The following is a 21,744-nucleotide window of genomic DNA, read 5'->3' as shown; positions in this document are numbered from 1 at the left end:
GCGGAGTCTAATGCTTTAGATTTGCCCAGCGTCTGACAGAGTCTGCTATCCTTGAATTACACGCTCAAAAAAATCTAAATTGGGTAAGACATCATATCACTGAGTGTAATTTTAAAAGGGGAGACAGCCTTTTAGATCCCTTTGTTATTTTGACGTTTGATCTTGATGTTTTGTTTAAATCATAATGTTCTTTAAATGGCGTAGATATGTAAATGGAACTGTTCACTGGACCTTGGACTTGATATCTTCATATTACAGAACATAAATTTCCCATGTTAATGTGGCTGACACTGTACTTTATTTCAGGATGGAGTACAGAGCAGAGCCATAATTACCAGTGGCCTGCCTGCATTCCTGTAGATCCTATGCTTTATACCCTAATATTGAATCACCAGTTGCTATGGCTACTGTTATATAGTTATCAGCTGAATGTTTTTCAATAGAAAAACATGTTTTTTTAAAATTAAGAATACATCTGAATCAATAGAAGCTCTGAAATAAATATTCTTATTGACCCAGGTTCATCTAATTTTCTTTAAATGCGTAGATATGTAAATGAACTGTTCACTGGACCTTGGACTCAATATCTTGACTTGTTTCCATTTTACAATACATACGTTTCCCAGGTTAATGTGGCTGACACAGTACTTTATTTCAGGATAGAGTACAGAGCAGAGCCACAATTACCAGTGGCCTGCCTGCATTCCTGTAGATCCTATGCTTCCTACCCTAATATTGAATCACCAGTTGCTATGGCTACTGTTATGAATGGTTTTTTTTTGCAAATTAAGAATACATTTAAATCAATAGAAGTTTCGAAATAAATATTCTTATTGACCCAGGTTCACCTAAAAGGTCTGAAATGTATTTATATATATTTTTTTAATCCTCACACCCCCCCCCCCCCCCCCCCGTCATAAATCTTCATTAAATACATGTGGAGGATGATGTCACGGCAGAGTTATTCAAGCCAATTTGCAATAAAACTTAGTAATATTTAAGTAATTGTATTGTACACATGGAACCAAGTAAGTCAATATTAGGCTTTTAAATAATGGCATTAAGCCTGTTTTATTAAGTTTACAATTTTAACAAGCTTTTTAGCGAATCTTAATTGGCTTTTAAATTGTTTTAATTTAAAAACGTTGCTACGGTACCCACTACAGAATCATTTGGTACCGGCCATTTGGAGACCATGTTAATTTCACAATTAACATTCCATTTACAGTCTAACCAATCGGCAATTAAGAGGTTTAGTGGCATGCCAATCGGACGTGAACAGGAAGTAAACATCCCTGCAGATTAAACCAGCCCTTGCCTTTACAGATGACATAGATTACATCAAAGGGATTCTTTTTCCTTTCTGTTCATAAATGTTAAAAAGTACACGCCTTTATCTTTATCTTCTCGTTTAATGAACACATCAATTGCATGAGCGTGATGGCACAGGGGCTGCAATGTGGTGCAAATTATTCTTAGCCTGATCTTTTAAAAAAGTAAAAACAGTAAATTTGCCCACGATAAAGTAAAAATCCTAAAACCAGCATATACCCCCCCCCCCCCCAGTAAGGTGGTTTCCATGCACGTTTCACGAGTTGTTGTCACTTATATTTCTGAACAGTGTCTAAAGCCTCGTTTGTGTGGCAAGAGCTGAATTCTGAAACGCTAGTGCATGTGGTGGCGGCAGCAGCTTGCCGTCTGAGAGTGTAAAATCAGTCAAGGTTTAGTAAACTAATTAAATCTTGCTTATGGTGTATGCAGGAGCCTAAAAAAATTAAAAAGGCAAAAACATATAGCTATTTCTTTAGTATAATTTTCTTTCATCAGGGGAATTCAAGTTCTTTCAACCTTCTGCTGGGAGAGCCCTGGGAGAAATCAGTTAGAGGAAAAAAAGTATTTATTTTTTTAAGTGACTTATTCATATTAACTAACATTTTACTCCATCCAGAGAATATTATAATCCAGTGGCGGTAGGCTTGTGTGCTTGCCATGTTTCCACAAACAACTGGGGCCTGATTTACTAGGACCTGCAGCACACGCGAAACCTTTCAGTGCATGCAAAACCAATAATACAGCCAGTGATTGATCGTGGTATTTGTTTCGCACCAATCATTCACCATGTTATTCATTTTGCTAAAGGTCTTAGCAAATCATAAAACAGTGTACCGCAGTTTTCATTTAAGGAATGTTCAAGACGTGCATTTTTGGCTGGACCGCAACAGCGGGGCCAGCCCTACAAACGCGAATGTCTGCGACTGAGTCACTGAGTGATGAAGTTACACCATTGGTTGGCCGAGTTATGAAGGTACACCATTGGTCGGCCGAGTTATGAAGGTACACCATTGGTCGGCCGGTCCAGCCGTATACTAGGCTTTGACCTGGTCTTGTTACTGTAGGAAACTGCTTAAGCAGCAGTGTGAAGTAGGCCCTCTTCTCTGTACAGTCTCCTGGAGCCTGGAGCTCTTAAGGGAAGCTTATTCTTTAAGCAAACAGCGCTGAGCCAGGTCCCAGAGCACGGGCCTGAGAGTGAACGTACGGAGGCTTGACCTCGTTTGAAAGAGGTTCGCGGCTTTGGCGGCTCTGACGGGTGTCTCCGGTGCGTCCGTCTCTCAGGGCGTCTAGGTTTACCGCGAATCCGTCTCCTCCCCCGGGGAGGCGAGCCGCAGTGGGAAAAGCGCGCGGCGCCCCCTGGTGGCCGGTCCCTTGCACCCAGAACCGCGGCGGCGTTTCCGCGCGTGGGCGTTTACGCGTTCGACCGAGCCTTCTTCCGAGCGCCGACTGCGCACGTCTCTCCGCGCTAACCTCGATCAATCAAAGATGACGATCTCAAACAGGCGACGGAGGACCCCCCGCCGAGCGTTCTCTCTCCCGCAATCAGCGAAGTGATGAGTCACTGCGGCTTCGGCTTCAAGTGGACTGTTTTTCAAAAGCTTTTATAACCCGGACAATTATACACATCGGTCGCGCTGGAGGTGAGCTCTCCTGTTCACTGTAAAGCACTTGCAAATCAAAAAATATAAGAGGAATCAATTATTACTATTATTATTATTACTATTGTTGTTATTATTCTCATCATACACATCCATCTGAAATCAATACAGTTGCTGTGCCGTAGCGAGTTTTCTACTAAGAAACATCCGGTGCAAACAAACTCCTGCCATTAATGCATGCTGTCTCTGCACGCCTGTACACGCTGGTTGAATGACAATATCATTAGCAGCCACTGTATGACTGCCTATCACGTAATCCTGAAGGAGTTGGGGGGTTAACGTTTTTTAATTTTATGGTTTGTTTTGGGGAAACACTCAAGCCATTAATGTAGTAACATCTGGATTCCATCATTTCAGCACGGGTTTGGTGGATGGGAAGACGGAATGCGTGCGGGTGTGTAATGATGAATTTCTGAAACGGCTGTTTTTCGCCAGTAGTGAGTGAGTTGTGAGCGCGCGGCGCTGGCCGAAAGATATGCTGCATGTGCGCCTTATTTGCACCAGAGGGCGCCCTCTGCGGTGTAATCGGCTGGGTCCTGAACTTGACGGAGTTGACGGTTTCTCGGGCAGAATCGGATTCAGTTCGTTTGGACCTCGGAACGCTGTTCAACTGCCCGACTCGCCCACCCCACCATCACCCCATCAGTATTTCTGTCATCAGAGATCCCTGGTCACGTTCGGCACCTGACCTGGCTCGCACGACACCCCCCCCCCCCCTCTTTTCTCACGACACACCACGCGCACACCCACAAACTACCTCTTCGCACTAACACACCTCCTCACATACACACACACAGCTCGTCTCTCCTCTACTACACACACACAAACACACCTCCTCACATAACACACACACAGCTCGTCTCTCTCTCTCACACACACACAAACACACCTCCTCACATATGCACACACACAGCTCGTTCTCTCTCTCTCTCACACACACAAACACACCTCCTCACATACACACACACACAGCTCGCTCTCTCTCTCTCACACACACACAAACACACCTCCTCACATACACACACACACAGCTCGCTCTCTCTCTCTCACACACACAAACACACCTCCTCACATATACACACACACAGCTCGCTCTCTCTCACACACACACACACAGCTCGCTCTCTCTCTCACACACACACACACAGCTCGCTCTCTCTCTCACACACACACACACAAACACACCTCCTCACATATACACACACAGCTCGCTCTCTCTCTCACACACACACACAACCACCTCCTCACATACACACACACACAGCTCGCTCTCTCTCTCTCACAACACACACAACACACCTCCTCACTACACACACACACAGCTCGCTCTCTCTCTCTCACACACACACACAAACACACCTCCTCACATACACACACACACAGCTCGCTCTCTCTCTCACACACACACACAGGTCGACTTCACGTTCAACATTCGATGCGCTCCCGTTTCTCTCCGTGACCTTGTACGTCTCTAAACTTTTTTTCTTATTTATTTATTTTTTTTTAGCCGGCGTCGGTGGCATGACTAATGAAGAGCGGACGGGTAAACAACCCGGGCTTGCATAGAAAGAGCGAGGGTGCGGAAGCACGTTCGAGAAGACATGTAACGGCGAGGAGCGATTATGCGAGCAGCATCCCATTACGACCGCTCTGTTCCCCCCGCCCCCCCCCCCCGTAAACAAATTATCTCCTCCGAACGTTGGCGCAGCGGCGCGCTCGCAGGCTACGCGCCGACGAGATGAAAACAAAGCGCGTCCGTCCGTCCGCGCGAATCAAGCGGCGCAAACCCGCCTTCGGAAGGTTTCGGTCCCTTTCTCCGCTCCGAGCGAAAGCGGCTCGGCGGGAAGAAGGCGAGCTGCCCCGCGGCCCTCTCCTGTTAAAATGTTTGCTCGGCGCAAACGCGCCGCGATCCGGCCCTGGCTTTCTGAGGCGCCAAACGCCGTCTCTTCTCCTCGGGCCGCGACGCGGTCTGCTGTCCGTAAATCCCGTACCGACGATGCTAGGCTAATAAAAACATCTGCACGGACGGAGGGCCTGCGTGCGGCTCGTTATGCGTTCAGCCGGACTCCCGGGAGCCGCGACTTGGCAGCTCGTTAGCCTAGCCCATTGGCGCACGGGGCTTACCGATCCTTAGGCTAGCATCTTTATTCAGATGTCTTAACGCATTTCATGCAGGCGTAACGACTTTTAGAGATTTCGCCGGAGGCGCTAAGGGGCAAAAAAAAGTCGTTATTTTTTGAACCCGAGGGTTTGCTTCGCCGGAGAGCGTTGTCACGGTAACCTGCCACGAGGCCATTTCGATTTGCCGCTTCTCGCCGCGCCTGGCCGGGGGGATCAGCCCCGCTACACGGCCGCCGCGCTTGGGCTCGGCTCGCGGACGCAGTCCCCGGCCACGCCGGGTAAAAATCGACGCTACGCGCTAGGAACTCGGCGCACGAGGTCGCGCTTATTTCGTTTTTAAACGCCGTCCCCTCGGTTAAATTAAGACAGACGAACGAACTCTTGACATTATGTAAGGACTGTTTCGGGGTTCGGTACGTGTTAAAGGTGAGTGTGTGCCTGTTTGTAAAAGCTTCCATGAGCGGAGCTCCTGTTTCCCCACACCCTGTGGCTGACAGTCACTTAAGTCAATCCACACAGCCTGCTGACACCCCCACCACGTTTCAGAGGGATAATAACAGGAATATTTTTTTTTTTCCTGTAGTTTATGAATAATATGGTCCATCTCGAAATGTCACAGAGTTTATTAGCAAATATAACAGTCTACAATCATCCGTAGGAGATCATGGACGTGCAAATAATGTTAACGCTGCGTTGAACACACACTCACCGAAAACGCGAGCTCCGTGAGTGAAATACGAACGAGGCGGCAGAAGGCAAGCGCAACGTACGAAACAGTAATGTTCAATTTCAGTGATGTTTTTTTCCGCGTTTTCTGCATGAAAGCAGCAGCAGGTCAAAGGGAAGATTTGCTGCCACTCACTAATCATCCCAAACCCAACCCGCACCGGTCTGTGAAGTGGATTTTGATCCTGCAGGCTAGTTCGATAGCTTTCCCCAGATCAGCTCTGCGGAGCGCGACGTCTGACGCTAGGTCACGCGAGTGAGCCGATGCGTGTCTGGACGCTAGCTCCGCGTATGTGAGCGCGATGCCCGTCTGGACGCAGGCTACCGCATCGGAGCCAAGCCGCTCTGGACGCTAGCTGCGCATGTGAGCGCGATGAACGGTGGACGCTAGCTGCCGCTATGTGACGTGCCGGTCTGGACGCTAGGCTACGCGTATTAGCGCGATCAGCGGTCTCGCTAGCACCCGATGTGAGGATCACGCGTCTGACGCAGGCTACGGTATGTGAGCGCGATGCCGCGGTCTGGACGCTAGGCTACCGCGTATGTGAGCGCGATGCCGCGGTCTGGACGCTAGGCTACCGCGTATGTGAGCGCGATGCCGCGGTCTGGACGCTAGGCTACCGCGTATGTGAGCGCGATGCCGCGGTCTGGACGCTAGGCTACCGCGTATGTGAGCACGATGTCGGTTACTGACGCATGTACTGGCGTCACTCGGCCTGTTGGTCACGGGGTGCTGGAGGAGGGGGAACCCCAATAAGGGCTCAGCCTTTCTGAGTGAGGTTTGCAGATACGTGTGGCACTACGGCGCAGGGGAGCTGGGACACTTTTGGATGCTGTCAATGGCTCGGTCTATCACTGAATGGCACGTGACACGATGAGACCCACACCTCCCAGCCATATAGTGTTGCTACTGCGGTCGTAATGACGATTATTAAAACTTTAAGGAACTTTTATCATAAAGACGATTGTTAGAATGTTTAACGTTATTTGTAGGAATTACAAAGATTCCATATTATTATTATTATTATTATAATTATAATACAATTGCCATTATGATGACCAGGATGGTGATTCAACGGTCAATCCACATGTCTTGAAATACACGTAAAATGTATAAAACACTGATTCAGTCCAACTCAGATTAAAACAATCGCATTGCAATCGGCAGTAACTGTCATGGGAAGCGCAAATTCACAAAACTCTGTAAGATGATTTGAATGGGAGCGAAAATGACATATGCGCCATTTTGGGTGGCGTTGGAAGAGATGCTCGCGGAACACTTCCTCAGCCTGTGGAGGGTCTCCCTGCGTTTTGGCTGAGAAACTGCGCTGGCGCAGAGACTCTGCGTTTGGCTGAGAGACCGTCTCGCCGCGGCGAAGCAGATGGGTCGCCTCGAGGTGTCTGGGACCGTTAAATCTTTCCCCCTCTCTGATGATCGGAGGACTCGGGCAGTCAAGCAGATACGACGTTCGTCAATCCGTCTGAATGAGCAAAGATTTAAAAAAATAAAATAAAATAAATAAATAAAAAACACGTCTTGCGCTTCTCAGACTCAGATGAATTAATCAGAGAAAACAACTTGCTTCTCATCTGAAATCAAAGCCGCTAATTAGCTGATTATGCAAATCAGGTCGTGAAAGAGAGGCCGGCGCTCTACGCATTCATTATCAAATTTAAAAACTGACCTCTGGTGAGACCTCCAGACAAAACTGTCTGGAAACGGTAATCAGAGAGACGCTGGTCCGTCTGCACCGAGCTCGGTCTGTCCGGGGGATTCATTTGGCCTTTCCTTTTCCCGGGCCTTCCGAGAGGAGTTGCAGAGGCCGGTCCAGTTCATTACGATTCAAAGCCAGGACGCAGAACCCGGGAAGCGAATCAAAGCAAACGTTTTCGTTTGGAGCCGTTTCAAACGAGACACGCGCGGCGTTTTTCTCTGCGGGGGTAGCGGCTGGAATAAAAAAGAGACGGCAGCGAAACAAGAGGGCGCTCGCTCAAAACAGCGCTTTGATCTTTATCGATATAACACTTTATCGAAATAAGCATATTACTCGCGCCAGGGAGATTGTCCACTGCATGCGTTGTTTTAAAAAAAATACTAATACAAGCTGGGAGACAGATTTCAATGCCCCAGGGAATGGTTTCTAGCGTGTTATGTCTTCACACACAAACAACTGTTGGATAATACAGACACGGCGACTGAGGACAGTGCCTGGCCTTTACAATTGCCCAATTAATGAGATCCTCTCCAGAAAATACGAGCCTTCACTTTTAGTTTGTGACACCAGATAATAAGGGAGGGATGGAGGGGGAGAGAGAGAGAGAGAGAGAGAGAGAGGTTATTAGAGCTACCCCGCACACTGCAGACTCGGTCCCCCGGATGTTGTTTTGACAAGTCGAAACGGGTTAATTATGATGCTGTACAGCGAGGCGAAAGATCGCCCGAAAAAAGGCTTGTTAAAATTCTGCCACCGGGAAATGCTCCAGGGGAGAGCGTGCAGTCGGAACCTTTGATCCAAGGCGGCGGTGGCGGAATACTGAAACCGCGCCCCAAAACAACACGAGCCGATTATCCGCCGCGTGGAAGACGCAGCCCGAAGCTGAAAGTTCACGGCAGGCAGCCCGGGCTTCTTCGGCCGAGCTCGCTGCCATTCTGAGAAATTTGGGGCCACGTCAGAACGAAACCCAGCTGGCAGGTTCAGATACATAGCCTACATGTAACGTGCCAGCTGACGGGTTCAGATACATAGCCTACATGTACCGTGCTAGCTGCCAGGTTCAGATACATAGCCTACATGTAACGTGCTAGCTGCCAGGTTCAGATACATAGCCTACATGTACCGCGCTAGCTGCCAGGTTCAGATACATAGCCTACATGTACCGCGAGAGCTGCCAGGTTAAGATACATAGCCTACATGTACTGTGCCAGCTGGCAGGTTCAGATACATAGCCTACATGTAACGTGCCAGCTGACGGGCTGCAATAAGACATTTGTGCTCATTATCAGCATGCACTTCTGTGTTAAGTGATTTTTTTTCTCTCTCCATGAACTGTGAAGATATCGTCTGGTTCCTAGTTGATTTCAGTTTAAAAAGTCCATGAATTAATCTGATAAAGTTTTCAGCCCAGATTCAGGCTAACCTCACTGCTCTTTAAAGCTCTGTGATAAATCCAAGCGGTTTTTAGGTTTATACACTTCTCACGCATCATTCCAGTACATTTTATTGACCGCTGACATCATTGATGTGAAGTGGGTAAAAAAAATAAATAAATAAAGCTTGCCCAACCTAATTGGACAGAGAATTCAATAACGTGCTCAATTTTCACTCACGTTTTCATTTTACAAACATTATAAATACGAAGCAGAACAAGTGCGCGTTTGCACTGAAAAGCGGATGAGCCAATCCATGGTGAAGACGAATGCTAGCTGGATCCACGCCAAAGCACACGGTGGCTACACTGAACCTGGCCCCTAGTCTCCGGAGAAATGGGCTAATGGAGACCACGCGTCTTTATGGGCCGTTATTTATGGATATTGATTTAAAACCGGTTTAACCCGGCAGCCGTGGAGATTGAGGCGAAACACCATCATTTCAAGGTTAAGATTCGGCTGCTGTTGCCGTCTGGCAGCACTAAGTCATTTCAGATAATAACAACCGTGCTGTGACTAACACGGCAAAGCCATCAGGTATTCAAGACGGAATTCGAAACAAACTGGAGTGGCCCAATTTTACACTCGTACAAAATGCCACTCTGCACCCTGGGAAAAAAGGGTTCTTTGGCTTGTCTCCGTAGGGGAACCCTTTTTAGTTCTTTATGGAACACTCTATGGTGGGTGTGAAAAGTGTGAATGCTCCCAGATCGAAACATTTTGCCCAACAAAGAACCCTTGAACTAAATCGCGTTCCTCTATAGAGACGCGGAGGAGCGTTTTGGGACCAGTTTCCGAGACAGTAGTTTGCGTTGTGATGGAACTGCGATCCAAGCATGAGTAATAGGCTTCAGATCATGAATATGCACAGTACGTAGCCACTGGCAGCTGTGGAATCACAACTGAACAATGTCGGATGTAGCCGTCCAGTGCTGTAAATGCGATATATCACGTGTTCACTTGTTGACAATCATTATGCAAATTAACCCACTGAAATACAAAATAATTCCTGAAGAAAAAAAAAAAAAACAATAAAGGCATTACATTTCAGTACTTAGATGAAAACGTATATAAATAAATATATACGTCGGTAGATTGGACAGTCTGAAATAGCTGAACTCGCCGCGGCTTATAAAATCCGGGGTAGGCAGGTGCGTAGGACTGCAGAACTCACTTGTTTTGTCATAAAAAGACACGCGAGCTGCGGGGGTTTATAGGTATACGCGAGGAAACCGGGTTTATTCACTCGCGTCAGTGCAAAAACGGTGCTCTGAAGTGCATTAGGGCAGAGTTATGAGAGATGTAGAATAAGTGGGAGGACTCAGCTCACCGGTGAAATACGCCAATTTATCCAGCGAAGCAGGCAGCCCCAGGCTGCACTATGCACTTCTGAGCAACGGGAGTCTCTGGTTTAACACCAGCGCGAGCGAATAAAACTCGATTTCACCGCACATGCGTACATCTAAGTGCGCACACTGGAGAGTTTATCGTGCTCAGTTACAGAAATAAAAGCAAACCCTGGATAAAGAAAGCTGGAGGTGAGCCGCATACGTTGCAAAGTAATGACATAACTCCACTCATCTATGACTGGGTACTAACGAAGTCTCTTCTTAGAGGTGCAAATACTTAACTATTTAGTAATTTAGCAGATGTTCTTATCAGAGAAAATTACACTGCTTGCATTCTTATTACACGCAATCCCGTTCGCACAGCTGGATATTTTACTTAAGTAATTCAGGTTAAATACTTTGCTCAAGGGTACAACTGCAGCACCCCGGCTGGGGATCACGCTCAAAACGTTGGAGTACCAAGCCCAGTTCCCTAACCACTATGGTACACTAACTCCCCACTGCTAACCGTTAAAGATTAACGCTATGCACACAGGCTGATTGTTTATCACATTGCCACGTACATTAAAACACGGGTCATCCACCCATCTCAGGTTAAAGCTATCCTATCAACGATGAACCCATTACAATACAATGCTCAATGTAAGCGCTGCAATATAGTGGTTGTAATGAACAAGTAACCATGTCTAAATCACAATGTTATTATATCATGATCCAGTGAAGAGATGGTTGTTTTAGCCCAGCACAAAGACACCTGATTCATCGATTAACTGATTGCTGTCTTAAATAAAGACCATGATAAGTATAATAAGGTGTCTTAGTGCTGAGCTAAAAATAAACACCCCTGGCTTAGACCGTGGCACGGTGACATACACGCGCATACAGTTCAATATAAAACCTGCCTTTTAATAAACGTGGTTGAAGTATAGCCTAACAATTTGCCGCTGCTGTGAGGAACTATTCAATTTCGCTGGAGCATTATGGATAATTGCCAAGCAAGCACACATCTTGGAGCCAAAAATAGGTAGCCTACTTGAAAGGTTAAAAACCAGAGATCAGCTTGAAACAGTCACAGAAGTAGTACAGGCTGATCGCAAGTGTTGCGGGTGAAAATGTTAATCCGGCCTTCCTCCTTGTCAATATACCTCGTTATTTGAACCACTGAAGATAAAATCAATATGTACATTAGCATAAAAGTATCTTTAAGCTGTTCCACTCTCGGTAGCCCTTCAACCTCTAGTTCAACCTCACAAACGGCGTTTATTCAGCATAGCGCCAAAATGCGATGTCAAAATGAACTTGCGTTGCCCGCATTTGAACTCATTACCATATAAATCGAGTGGGCGAAGGGCTTGACTTCTCTCCGTTCTGCAGCTTTTCGCGTAGGCTACTTCAGGTTTTACTGAATGCAAAGTAATCAACAGAAAGGCAACAACGGCCCCGTGGTTGGTAAAAGCCGCCGACGCCGTCGCCTTTCCACCTCATCTAGGGGCAACGGGGCTGGGAGCCGTTCGTCACGACCGGGGATATGCATATAAATAAGCACTGCGCACTTTCAAGCGAAAGCTACACCAGCTGCGCAGACTCAGGCTTCACGAACGGCGGTGTACGTACAGAGGAAAACACCGCGTTGCAATACACGTGCACCCACGCGCACCGACTGTTTCCGACCACTTTTAGGAGCAAGACTGTGGCAAGAAATCTTTTCTGACCAACAGAGGTCAGTGTTAGTCCAGATTCCACCGTGCTGTTGTATTCTAGAAAAATAGACAACAGAATTCTTTATTTTCTTTATCAACATAACGAGTATAAATACGACTGCGAAATTACACTTGGTTACTTAATTGTAAAAAATTACAAACACAATCACGCGCAGGCACGCACTTTATATAATAAGCAATGCTATTTAATAGCAGTTGTTTAAAATAATCAGAAATGCAGTTTATTTAAATAAAGAAATTTGATCAGGAACTCACTGATCCATCTAGATTACACGTTTTATTGTTCTTTTTTAATTTTAGCAGATTTACTACGAGTTTGGAACGAAGTGCTGAATCTCGGACTCGGTGATGACATCTACATATTCAAATTATAACGCACCTTTGTGAAACATTTCTGTAAAAAACAAACGTATTTTATAAAAACGCCTATATAATTTTGTAAATCAAAGTACCGGCACATTTCATCTGACATTCAAATGCCGAACTGTATTCAACAATTTCAGCAGACCTCCTATTGCTCTCTGCCTACTTTTGACTTTAGCACTTTACGTCAGCATCTATCATCCAATAATTAAGCAATCTACCGCCAAAAAAGCTTTTAAATGGTAACTTAATGGAGTACAATTAACTGCCTGTGATCGAAGAACGGAACGTGCTTATAACAGCACACGAGAGCAGTCACAGCAGTGATAAAATCCATTTTCAAATACGCCACGTATATATTTTAAGTTATAGCCTGCGTGGGGATAAACGCGCTTCTTGTTTCGTCCATTTTTATGCTGGACGTATAGGTTTTGTGCCCCCTGTTAAGCAAAATGTAGGTCTGCTACGACCAGGCAGGGCGCGTTCCAAGCCACGTGATCGGCCATTTGCACAGGGCCCAGGGCCGTCCAGCATTAATTTCAGCCGCGGGCTCATTAATTACTCGTCGACTGGACAATCGCTGCAACTGAGAGAGCATATGGCTTCCTTCGCCATCATTGTCATCATTTTTTATGCACAATGGCTGAATGAAAGGTGCACCTAGAGCTAAAATGGAGACTGACAAAAATGGCTAAAGGCCAGTTTCCTTTTTTTCTTTTAGTGAAGGACAATAGCTCTGAGTTGGGTAGGTTGGGGGTGGGCTGGGGGTTGGTTACTGGTCATGTGTTTCTGCAAAATAAGATGAAAATAAAAGCAATTTCTGTCAGAAAAAAATGGATTCTTCCGCCATTTCCAAGGCTCTGTACCCTGAAATCATAAAAATGTATTTTTTTGGCTGAATAAAATGATGGTGTTCTGAGCTGCAACGTTTCAATCAAGGTCTGGGAATTTGGAGAAAAGCAAAAGCTGTGCCACCATTTCAATGATTCCCAGTTTTCGGGCGATAAACCTAGCCTTCCGAGACACGTAAAGTGGCCAACTAGGGAGGTTTCACAAGCCCTCCAATCGCATGAGCCCACGACCCGTACCGTCACTGACTCTTATGAACCAATCAAAAGCCAGACTCTCCAAAGCAGAACGCTAAGTGTGATAAGCTCAAATCTGTAGCCGACAAAGGGAGTATTTATGTTGTTCATTTTATGTCAATATGATATATGTTATGATATATGTTAATAAATAAATACAGTGCCTTCGTAAAGTATTCAGACTCCTTAACCTTTTCCACATTTTGTTACATTATAGCCTTAATATAAAATGGACTGTATGTTTTCACTGTACTTTTCTGATGAGTGGCAGTGTCTTGCTCCATTTTGGAGCTGATGAGGCCTTACTCTTCTGATGCAGTGTGGTGACATTTCAGGCTCTTCAGCTCCATATGGCAACGCGCAATTGTTAATTGCGTCGCCCAGGGGTACGGGCGGGTTCAGTCAGTTACGCCCAAAATGTACCCTACGCAAGTACTCGAACGAAAATGACAGCGCCAGGCCGACGCACTGTGAACGCACCTCCTGGTTGTGCATCCTCGACGCGCGGTTCTTATGTCCAAGCGGAGGTAATACACCCGAGTCCTCCAGGGGGCGATCCAGGACATTGGTGAAAGACCAACCAGAAAAAAAGCACAAACAGAAGAAGGTGGCTTCATCCTGTTTTTACCAGCTATTGCGCCCCCTCGCTGCGACGCTTGAAACTGCAGCTCGCGCTTGCTTTGCGTTAAGACTTTCAGGAGACGAATTTTAGAACGCGACCACACGTGAAACCGAAATCGAGTAGCTTCAGCGTCTGGTTCCCGCACTTACGTAGGGCATGTTTCCGGCTCAGGGATCCATGCTCATCACTTAGAGTGTATAATATGGTTTGTCACTATTTAGCGACCCCTGCTGGTTGATTGGGTGCCAGGGCACTACATGGGAAAGCCGCATATGAAAGGTCTTCCTCCGATGCCACTCTGATAGAGCTTAGCTGTAGTCTTCTGGGGAAAAGATAAGAGGCACCTAGCCACACCATGTTTCGGAGGAGAGCTGTGGATGTCCACACTCTTCCAAATCCACGGCAGGGTTCTCAGTATGAAACGTATGTTGTATACGATTGACCAGTTCAAACTGGAAACGTTCAGCCCCACGTTGGGCACCAAAATAGGGAAAAAAAGCTGTTTTGGCTCTTCTGTCGCAGCCTTATGACACCTCTGCCTTTAAAGAGCGCGAGAGAATAATCCTTTAGCCCTGCCAATCCCCTTATCGCCAGCTGAAGTCGCGGCTCTTGCCGCCTCGGGCTTTACGAAGTTTGCTGTGTGTGTTTCTCCAGGGCTCAGAGAAAATGACTTCCACCAGCGACAGGCTCCAGGTCCCTCGCTTAAAAAAAAAAAAAAAAAAAAAAAGAAAGAAAGAAAAGAAGACAGGATTACCGCCACACTGGTGCCAGCCTGCAGGGTTAGCGCGCCGCGGCGGCGAGAGGCCCGGGCCAGTTTAATCGTGGCTAATCCCGGCCAACCGGCACGCTCGGGTGCAGCCAGGGCGGGGGCGCGTCTTTTGTCCGCCCGCTCCGATGGGAGGTGAACCCCCCCCCCCCGGGGTCAGCCTGCGCCGGGTCCATTAGATCAGCCCCCGCCAGCCGCGATTTAGCCGCGGTCGCCACGGCTATCGGGCGCGGCGGAGCCGGCGGCAGCCTGGGGAGTAATCACAGGGCTTTCCGCAAATAGCCCGAGCGCCCGGCGCGCCGAACGGCGGTTCGGCCGCTCCTCCAACCCGCCGCGGAACGCTACCCGTTACCCCGGGAAACCGAACCAGAAACCGGTCATTCTGCAGACGGCGAGGTAACCGGGGGAAACGGAGACGACGGCGTTTCGCTCAGCGGCGTCTCCTTGTCGGCTCGAACATCTGCGGCTCCCCGCCCGCCGGGCGGCCCGGCGGAAAAGCGTAGCGCCGCGCTCCGCCTGCAGAAGGGTTGATTGCGGAAGGTTCCGGCGTCGCCCGCGGTTACCTCCCGCCAGCGGGAATGGCGGATATTTCCCGCCGGCGTGCGGTGCAAGGCCGAACGAAACATTAAACAAAACAACAAACGAACAAAACAAAACAATGATTCGACTAGAGGCCGAATGCTGCAATGTTTTTTTTATTTATTTTAAAAACGGGAGAGGGAAAATAACACCTCCTTAATAATTACCCCTCTGGCCGGCCGGGAGCGACGCTCCTGCTCTCGTTTCATTCGTTAAATCCCTCCCCAAACAGCTCCGAGCTGTTCCGCCAGGTATAATGCGAAGCACGTAGGCAGTTTTTTCATCAATAACACGGCCAAAGGAGAATAAACAATCAGAGGCTGGGGCTTTTCTGATGAGCCTTAGCTTAAAGTACAGAAAAACGCCTCGATTCAGTCGATATTTGTCCTTAACTACGACTAACAAATTCATGCAAACATTAAAACATCACGTCGCGTTTGCGAAGAAGGAGAAGAAAGAAAAAAGCAAGCTTTCATATTTGATTGGAAGTCGACGGCAAAGGAAAAAGCATCGATTGAATTCTGGCCACAACCCCCCCCCCCCCGGCTCTGTTTTCGGTTTTTGATCTGTCGGGTGCCGTTTGATGGAGTCTCCCGCTGTGAAATTGTCTCCGTCTCATCTCTGTCTCGGTTCTCCCGGGGGGGTCGGGGGGTCGGGGGGGTCACCGTCAGAAGACCGGGGTTTCCTGAGTACAGGGCGACGCGGGAAAACGGTCGCCGGTGATGGATTGAGGCCGACGCCCCATCGCCCCGGCAACCGAGGCGCCAGGGGACCCCAGCACACGCCCTCGTCATGTGACCTGGAGCACGAACAGGAGATCTGCCGAGGAGGGTGGGGGTGATGGAGGGGGGGGGGGGCTTCGGTTTGAATTCTGAACACCCCTAACCCTTAACTTAAATCCAACCCACAAGCTAACTGCTAATCTTCCAGGATTCGCCACATTATCCAAAATAGAAACATTTTCATAAAAAAGACTACGACAAGTGCAACTGTATGTCTACAAGCGCTCCTAATAATAATAAATGAAAATATCTGAACATATGGTTGTAGGGCCATTAGGCATAAACAAGCAAAAACAAGTACTTTTATTTAAAAAAAAACACGGATTGTTGTTTTATAATCCTATCATGGTGAGTATCTTATCTTTCAACCAATGAGTCATCTCAACACATAGTGTGTCAGATGACTCATTTATCTGAGGTCATACAACCTTTATACTTTCAGAACAAAAAAAAACTGACAGGCCCTTTGAAGGGACAATTTTCGTAGGACGGTCAACTGGTCTCAAAAGCAGTTCACTAATTAGCCAGTGGTGGAGAGGCAGGTGCTCAAGGGGCGTGTTCAGTCAGTTTCCGCGATGACATCGCCAGCAAGGCGTCATCAGCAGCCGATTGCGAAAACAATGTCGGAGAGAACTAATGCTCTTGTGGTTGCGAGCTGCTACTGTACGTCAAGCGACCGAGCGGAAAAAGTTGGGGGACAAAAAAGCAACTGCCGAGGGGGGGGGCAGAGTGAGCGCGAGGGGTTCGTTCGTTCGTTTTCTCGCAAACCCCCCAATGAAAATAAGAGGCGGTTGCCATGACGCCGGCCAGTGAGAACGGGCTCCAAGGCGAAACGGTCTTTGGCAGACGAGTACCGTGTGTGCTGGGATTGGGGCGTGGCAGCGAGTCTGTGAGTTAGGGGGGGCTGAGGTTATTACCCTTAGCCAGGGCCCCCACCCTACAGAGAGGCCCGGTGCTACAGAACAAATCCACCCCCCCCTCCCCAGAAAACCAACCAAAGTAGAAAAGACTGTAAATATCACCCCCCCATCCCCCCACAAAAGCTTGTTCACCTGTACATTGTATAATGGATGTTTTCAGGAATTGACCGTTCATGTATTTTTCACACCCCTATTTCAGGAAGAGATCTCATTACCGCAACGCTAACAGTGCTTGTTGACTCGTGTACCTGATCTGATGAAAACCTGAAGGAATGCTGAACATAGTTCAGTCAATGGAAGCAGTGAAAAGCTTTTCCTTTTTACATTTTCCACATAATAATAATAAAAATAATAATAATGATGATGATGATGATGTTATCTTGATTGTTATCCTGACGTTGTAGCTTCTTGTCATGCCTCCTAGTTTGACTTAGCATTAATCACTGACCTAGCGTATGCTTACTGTGTGAACTGGACTTAATGTGTTCATGGCTATGAATAACAGTTACAAAATAAGTATTGTACCTTATCGAATCTGTGTTTTGTAGTTGTTCCAGTGACCTTCGGTATGCACTTATTGTACGTTGCTTTGGATAAAAGCGTCTGCCAAATAAATGTAATGTAATAATAATAATAATAATAATAACAATAATAATTAGGTAGCAGTAGTATTAGTTCGTTAAGTATGCACCATATCTAGGGCAGATCATTAACAGGTTATTTTGGCTGTTTAAATCAACAGCACCCCAATCATGTGCCATGGAGTGCCCAGGGTAAGCAGGGTTTCATACCAACCAATCACTGCACCCGCTGATTTCCCTAATTAGTTGCCTCCTCTCTGGGTGAAGATGTGTTAATTGGTGAAATCAGCTGGTGTAGTGATTGGCTGGAATGAAATCAGCTGGTGTAGTGATTGGCTGGAATGAAATCAGCTGGTGTAGTGATTGACTGGAATGAAGTCAGCTGGTGTAGTGATTGGCTGGAATGAAAATCTGCGTACTCTCGGCTCTCATTGGCCCCCATTTGGACTTTGATGGTTTAAATGACGTCCTGGAAAAGATGTAGGCCTCCATTCAGAAAGCCTGGTGATTTTGTAATGAGATCCTTCTCATAGTTCTCTGATTTTGTTACTTTAATGTAAGATTTATAACCGGAAAAGAAGAGTTTCCTATTTAAAAAATGGAAGTAGTAATTCCGATAAAAAGGATTCACATTAAAATGTATCTGTTTTGACTTGACGTGATTACTTCATTTGAAGAGTTCCAAACAACCTCCATTTTCCAAACTGTGGAAGTTGCTGAGGTACACGTATTACTGAAGTACTTCCTGTAGCACTCGCCACTGCCACGGACGATATGCTGAACACCCGACTGAATAGATTTAGATCTTCCATGACACAGTAGCAATTCGCTCATGGAAAACGTTCACAATTCACTGGACAAAATGTCTGAACCATCGCCACGACATGAAATAGATGTTACGGATTGCCTTCGCCTCATCTCAAAAGACAAAAATGGGAAGATTATGCCTTGAAACGTGATTTCACCGTGATAATTTCACTGAGATGATTTAAACAAAGGAAGAAATAACGTTGTTAGAGAAATTGCCATTTGCTCTTATCATAATAAAGAATAGTAAAAAGTTTCTGGAAGGAAGATATGAGCTTGATAACTGGTGTAGATCGCCCTACTTACACACACAGAGAGGGTGCAATTATACGTAATCATTAAAGATTACACTGTCATCACAAGGAAAGGTGTTTGTCTCTTACCATCACCTATTTGGGGAGTGCTGGGTAATATTTCTGCTTGCAGACTGTCCCTGGTTTCGGGAATGCTGGGTAATACTTCTGCAGGCACACTGTCCCTCATTTAGGCAATGCTGGGTAATATTTCTGCAGTCAGACTGTCCCTGGTTTAGGGAATGCTGGGTAATACTTCTGCAGTCAGACTGTCCCTGGTTTAGGGAATGCTGGGTAATATTTCTGCAGTCAGACTGTCCCTGGTTTAGGGAATGCTGGGTAATATTTCCGCTGGTAAAGGACCAAGGACCAGTCAATTGAGAGAACGGCACTGACAGACAGACACTCACAACCCTCCACATGTTCTGCTTTTACTTCCACACTCGAGTCTTACTTTTTAATATTTTTTTAAAGACTTTCAGCTTCTTTTCCAGGGCATCATGTGTGCAAGCCTTACTGCAGCTTCAGAACGTTTACTAATTTTGCTTCATATATGATCCCTTAATTGACAATATACCCATTCTAATAAGTGATTATACTGAAATCCCTTTTACCTCAGGTGTTAAGTAAAGAAAAATGGAACTGACCAACAACTATGATCCTCACAATTTTAACATTAATTAGAAGAATGAAAACAGTCAACTCTGTATATTGAGACTGTAAATTGTATCCATATATTGAGGTGAGTTGCAAAATATGACCTGTTACAATTTTTTTTTAAGTTCCAATAATTTATTTAGCAAGAGTATTGTGCACATTAAATACAGACAGACAAACTAGTTTGTCGTACACAGAAAGTTTGACCTGTCACAATTCGTACGGCAAGGACTGGTTGATTTTGACCATATCCCTTGCACTGATATGGCCACCTGAAATAGAACAGGTCTGATTTTCTGATTTTCTGATAATGAATCCTGTTTTATCTAACACCAATATAGATTGGCCTTGTTCAGCTTCCAAAAACAAAGCACTCCCATCTAAAACAATGCGTTTCTTCTAAAGGTAGTAACTGAGATTTCTTACCTGGCTGTTCTTATCTTAAAAATAAATAAAACAAAAATCTGTCACTCGAGGGGATAGAAGAGTGAGACCGATCGCAACGGAAGCCTTCTGAGAAACGCAACCCTGCACCTCCTCTCAGTTAACTAAGGATGGAAATGGGATTCTGGAGAAGAGTCCAGCCCTCAGGTGTATCTGGCCTGTGTTGGTGCATCAGTGTTGCTTTTCTACTTTGCTTGCTCTATTTCTAAGCAGTTTTTCAGATGAAAGGAAAGCAATATGAGAGAGAGAGAGGGAGATGGGGAGAGAGAGAGAGGGAGAAAGGGAGAGATGGAATTAATGGACAAAATACTGGTACACGATATCACCTGTGTTCATTGTTAATACTCAGAGGTTTCGTAAATTGTTCATTATAAACAAAATGACTTTTGACCTGTGTGTGCGTGTGCGCGTATGTAATGTGTAGAGGGGGGCTGTCACTCCTCCCCCCCTCTTTTCTTGGTTGTAGGAGTTTGTTTGTAATTTGTGTGTCTCATTGCTTTTGCACCAATTTGAGAGAGAGAGAGGCAGAGAGAGAGAGAGGGTGAGGGACAAAGAGAGAGAGGGAGAGAGCAGGAGGAAGAGAATCAAAGAGAGACAGGGAGAGAGACAGAGCGTATCGAAGAGAGAGAGAGCGAGGGGAGAGACAGAGAAAGAGAGAGCGAGAAGAGAGAGAGGGAGAGAGATGGTTCCCGATGGCAGAAAGCTGGCTCCGCGGATAGCATTCGTCTTTATTATCAAGCGGCGCGTCCGCGCGGAGGACGCAGACAGACAGGCGGGCGGGCGGGCGGGCGGGCAGAGAGCGGAGATCCCCCTTCATCAGAGCGCATCAGCCGCGTAACGGAAGAGCGTTGCCGGGGGAACGTCAGACGCTTTTTTTTCCCCCGGAACGCTCGCCTCCGTCTTTCAGCGAGAGAGCGCCATCGCTCCGGGATATTAAACGCTCTCCCTTTCACCAAACCGACTGCTCCGCGGTATCTTCTGATTAATACGCGTCTCAAACCGCTAAGCCTTCCCCCTCCGGCTATTTTTTTTTTATACAACTTTCGTTCTTTTGTTTGCGTCTCCTGACGAATGTTGTCGCGGGCACGGCGTAAATAACAGTGGAGCTCTGCGATTCCTAGTCTCTCTGCTCAGACGGCGCTTCTGAATGATTTATTCGACTTGTACAAATATTTGTTTTAGGGCCGCAAACAATCATGTTTTATCAAAAGTGCGAGTGCTTTTAAACAAGTCGGACTAAAGGGTGTCTGCTGCCGATCAGGTATTAAACCTGAAATGCAAGGAGGAGAAAAAAAAATGCCTTTTGGCATTTTATTTTCTTGCATTGTTACTTTACATTTAAATTAGATTTAAACAGTGCACCTGATATATAAGGCGATAAATTATTTAAAGCACAAGTTGTAGCCTGGATTCAATCATCATTTGTCTTTTACTTTGACTTACAAATGAATGCTAGCGTTCATTGTTTTTCCCTCGCAAAAGAAACTGTTCGGCAAGTTCAGCAATCACCAAAAAGTGCTTCCCGAACTGTTTCGCAGAGGGGAAAAAAAGAAGCAGCATTGATTAAATCCAGGCCTCTGTTTTCCTCGCATCCATCAGAGTTTGAAAGCAAAACAAAGAGGTCGGCGCTGAGAAAGACAGACAATAGGAACACGGTACTGTGCAGTGCGAGGAACCAAAAAAATAAAGAATTAAACAAAACAAAAAAAAAACCTGAAGATTGCAGCTGTTGAACGTGAAGCGCAAAATATTGTAAGCAATAAATACTGAGATTAGCGCATAACAGCCCG

The 21,744-nt window shown here is 46.3% G+C and overlaps 1 protein-coding gene and 1 long non-coding RNA gene across 2 annotated transcripts in view; one reads left to right on the top strand and one right to left on the bottom strand.

Annotated features, from left to right (window-relative positions):
* Nucleotides 1–21,744, bottom strand: part of LOC135239418 (astrotactin-2-like) — a 383,732-nt gene that overhangs the window by 71,992 nt on the left and 289,996 nt on the right. The gene's annotated exons all lie outside the window — the stretch shown is intronic.
* LOC135239419 (uncharacterized) overlaps nt 1–21,744 on the top strand; it is a 30,252-nt gene that overhangs the window by 323 nt on the left and 8,185 nt on the right. The gene's annotated exons all lie outside the window — the stretch shown is intronic.

Source organism: Anguilla rostrata, chromosome 14 (genome assembly GCF_018555375.3).
Source record: "Anguilla rostrata isolate EN2019 chromosome 14, ASM1855537v3, whole genome shotgun sequence".
Lineage (NCBI taxonomy): Eukaryota > Metazoa > Chordata > Actinopteri > Anguilliformes > Anguillidae > Anguilla > Anguilla rostrata.
The sequence above is the reverse complement of the archived record's forward strand: the minus strand, read 5'-3'. Positions and strand labels throughout refer to the sequence as shown.